The sequence below is a fragment of the Oratosquilla oratoria genome, chromosome 21 (genome assembly GCF_046742065.1).
Source record: "Oratosquilla oratoria isolate Oo_2021 chromosome 21, ASM4674206v1, whole genome shotgun sequence".
In the NCBI taxonomy this organism is placed as follows: Eukaryota; Metazoa; Arthropoda; class Malacostraca; order Stomatopoda; family Squillidae; genus Oratosquilla; species Oratosquilla oratoria.
This window is the reverse complement of record NC_134797.1, coordinates 16,422,700-16,427,699: the sequence shown is the minus strand read 5'-3', so window position 1 is coordinate 16,427,699 and position 5,000 is coordinate 16,422,700.

Sequence of the window (5,000 nt, the reverse complement as noted above, 5' to 3'; positions counted from 1 at the left end):
CGAGCTCTGAGCTCTCTTCCACCCGCGGACACAGACAGACAGACAAACTTTTCAAGTTCTTAGCTTCACTTTGTACATTCTAGAACAAGTGTTTTTAAAGTAGAGCCTCAATACCCCTAGGGAGTATCCAAAAAGGCATCCTAGAAAATATTTTGTGTAAGAATTACACTACTTTATTCATTTACTTACTGAGAGTAAAAATAGAAAGAGTCCTAGATTTGAGGTTTTTCATTGCTGTCCTGTTTTATCTCTTTTTACGGTAAATTAAAAGTTAAAAATCGGGGGGAGTCGGATAATAAGGTTGGAGACGGGGTACAGGTATCACGTTGCCTTGGAGTTGAAGTCTGCGGTATCGGGACTAAAATACTTTAAGAACCATTGTTCTAGGAGTAGAGACTCGTGAAAAATGTGGAGCAAAGTGTGGTTAGTCCACGAGAAGTGGACCTCGAAGTGGATCACGATGTCCCCAAAGGTCGTGGAAAAATGAAGACTCCGAACTGTCTTCGGGGAAACATCGAAAGTGTTCCTCCTAAGTATTGGCCTCCACCAACCGCAGAGGTGGCATATCGTCCCATGCGTTCATGTACAACTGCGAGACCATAAGGCCTACACTAGGCAGTTCCAAGGAAAATGAAAGGAATGTTCAAATCCAGTACACTAAACAGGGATACTTGTAGCTCCTTCCTGACAGGTCGGTGGACTAGAGGCCATAACATACATCATTCATTCATAGTGTGTTCCGAAGTCATTCAGTACTCTGAGACCCAGATATATATATATATATATATATATATATATATATATATATATATATATATATATATACATATATATATATATATATACATATATATATACATATATATATACATATATATATATACATATATATATACATATGTATATATATTATATACATATATAAATATATATATATATATATATATATATATGTATATATATATGCATATATATATATACATACATATACATATATATGCATATATATATGCATATATATACACAAATATACGTATATACATATATATACATATGTATACATATATACATATATATATACACATTAAAATATATATATACATATATATATGTATACATATATATACATATATATACATATATATATATATATATATATATACGAACATATATACATATACATACATATATATATACATACATATATATATATATATATATATACATATACATACATATATATACATACATATATATACATATATATACTTATATATATACATATACATATACATATACATATATATACATATATACACATATATACATATATATATACATATATATATGCATATATATAAATATACATATATATACATATATATATAAATATACATATATATACATATATGTATACATATATATACACACACATATATATATACGTATATATATACATATATGTATATATATATACATATATATACATATATATACATATATACATACATATATACATATATACATACATATATATACATATATATACATATATATATATATATACATATATATAAATATACATATATATACATATCAATCAATCAATCAAATCAGCCATCCTGAGTCCACTGCTGAACAAAGGCCTCCTTCATAGCATTACATGATTCACACGACCGTGCCACTCTCTGCCACGTCACTCCTGCAAACTTCTCGATCTCGTCTCTCCACCTTCTGTCTGGTCTCCCTCTTCCACGCTTCCTATCTCGCGGCGTCCATTCAGTAATGCATTTGCTCCATCGCTCATCAGTCGTTCGTACCAACTTACCTGCCCAATTCCACTTCCTCTCTTTTACTGCTTCCACAATATCTTTCACTCTAGTCTGCTCTCTCACCCAACTTGCTCTCTTTCGGTCTCTCAGTGTTATTCCCATCATTGATCTCTCCATTCTCCTCTGTGCAGTCCTTAGCTTTGTTTCCATCGCCCTCGTCAGCTTCCAAGTCTCACATCCGTAGATTATTGCTGGTAGAATGCATTGGTTGTAAACTTTACGTTTCAAACATAAAGGTAGAGAGCCTCTCAGGATTTTATTATACTTACCAAACATTTTCCAACCAATTGTAATGCGTCTTTTTATCTCGTTATCATGATCTTTCGTCACCTTCACCATCTGGCCTAGATAATTATACTCTTCAACTTCCTCAAGACTCTCATCATCAATTACAATCTCTTTACTTTGAACTTTCGTGTTGAACATTACTTTGGTTTTACTCTTATTCATTTTTAAACCTACTTTGATACTTTCTTTGTTTAGATCGCTCAGCATTTCTTGCAAGTCGTCTGCTCTTTCTGAAATAAGAATGATGTCATCTGCAAATCTTAGGTGGTTCAAATATTCGCCATTAATCTTCAAATCTTTCTTTTCCCAACTCAATCTTCTGAAAATATCTTCCAGACAAGCTGTAAATAGTTTGGGTGAAATTGTATTGCCTTGCCGTACTCCTTTCTCGATTTTGATCTTTTCTGTATCTTTATGAAGTCGAACTATAGCGGTACCTTTCAAATAAATCTTTTCTAAAACTTACGATCTGTTCGTTTGTACCCTGTTTGCGTAGCGAGTTTAGTATTGCTATTTGTTCTACTGAATCAAAGGCCTTCTCGTAATCTACAAAAGCTAAACACAGAGGTATATTATATTCTGTCGTTTTCTCGATTAGTTGGTTTATCGCCTGCAAATGGTCTAGAGTTGAATATCCGCTTCTAAAGCCTGCCTGTTCTCTTGGTTGGTTTCCATCTAAAACTTGACTCAGTCTATTTGTAAGGATCTTGGAGAATACTTTATATACGTTTGATAGCAAGCTAATCGGTCGATAGTTACTAAGGTCCTTCTGGTCTCCTTTTTTATGAAGCAAAATCACTATAGCATTGCACCACGCATCCGGAACGCTTTCTTGACGTAAGCACTGGGTGTACAACTCAGCTAATTTAATATGAACTAATTCACCAGCGTCTTTCAGTAGATCTATTGATATACCATCTTCCCCAGGTGCTTTTGCTCTTTTCATAGTTTTTAGAGCAAATTCGACTTCTTCCTTTGTAATGTCTGGTACACTACTAACGTCTACACATGAATTTACTGACTCAACTACGGCCTTCGACGAGTAAAGCTCTTGGTAAAATTCTTCTACTCTTTTTACCATTTTGTCTCTACATTTAATTATTTCTCCATTCCTATCTTTCAAACATATCATCTGCTGCCTTCCTAAAGCATGTTTACGCTCGGTCACTTTAATACTTTTACCTTTCCGAATATTTTCTTCTATTTCATCCATGTTTCTCTTTCTTTTCTCTAATCTCTGCCTTTTGTTGATAAGCTTGTTTAGTTCTACTCTTTCTATTTCGTCTCTACTGCTTTTAATCTGCACGTTCCTTCTTCTTTTAATTAGGTCATTTGTAGTTTTGGAGTATTTTTCTCTACTGTTTTTTGTACTTCCTACTTTCTCTGCTGATTCCTTAATGATATTCACTAAATTCACATTGATATCTTCCACGCTGTCCTCGTTAGTTCTTAGAGCTTCGAATCTATTTTTAATTTCTAACTGAAATTTCTTTTTATTATCCTTAACCTTTGCAAGGCTTATTTTCCTTTTTAAAACTAGTTTATTTCTCTCGGCTCTGAAGTTGAATTTAGCTGTGCATCCTACCATTCTATGGTCACTCCCTATGTTGACTTTATTTATCACCGTAACATATATACATATATATACATATTGCATATATACATATTGCATATATACATATATATACATATATATACATATATATACATATATATATACGTATATATATATACATATGGTGAATTATATTATCCATTATATGTGTTTTTTTCCGATTATTACGAGTTTTTAGACAAATTTCGGTTGTGATACGGTACGATCAATTGGGCTGTGGGTGTTTCCCGGCAGCAACCCCTCCCCTCACCCCTCCACCTCTGTTTTTTTTTTTTTTTTTTTTTTAATTGTGATTGCGTAGGCGTTTGTTTTACCCACATTCTTTCACGACTAAAGGTGTAACATCATCCAGAATGCCACGAATAAGTGAGACAAAGAAACGCAGAAGCCAGTAGATGTCTGCCAAGATGAAAATATTACACACAAATCCAGAAAAGATAGTGGAAGTGAGTTGTCAACAGGTGGTCATGGGACGCCATCCCATTCCCAATATTTTTCAGCACTGTGTCACTACGTAAGCAATTAGTGGAAGGCAAATTACGAAGAAGATAACATTTCTGTACGTAAGTGTTCACTAATAGAGAATGAAACAATGAAAAAATTAGTGTGCCTTATCAAGTGTCAGATGGAGCAAGTACTATTGGATATTCTCCTGGTGCATTCTAGATTACTATAGAGTGTGCATGTATCTGATCATTACTGAAATGTTTGCTGGAGTGTTTATTGGCAGTACCGTATATACGGTACTAAATCTACCAATTTTCAGTAAAGTTGCATGTGAAAAAATTGCTCTATTTTTTCTTACTGTCCAATTTACAAAAAATATGTATTTAATCTATATACTCTAAGGAAGAACTTTTATTTGATGGTTTTATCTGTAGGTACAATAGTTTTTTTGTGCAGCAGTAAGCAAATCTTTATCAAGCGATATCTAAAAACCCATTTTATGTTAGTTTTTGTCACAAAAACTTTAATAACTTCTATACTTTTTGCTCTATCTTAAAAAAATTAAGTGCACAATGATTCTCATAAAATGAGGAAGTTATTTACTTGGTAAAAACATTTCATCTCTCAATGAATTTATAAATAATTTTTGAATGAATGTTCTGCTTTTATTTTTGTTAATTTATTGTTTTTATATATATAGTTTCAACATTTTTCAATATACTTTTTTTATTCACACAAAGTTTGTAGGAGATATGCATAGCTTTCAGGTAGTATCTTTACTTTGTAAATCAAGCGACATGGGAACTAGTTATTCATAT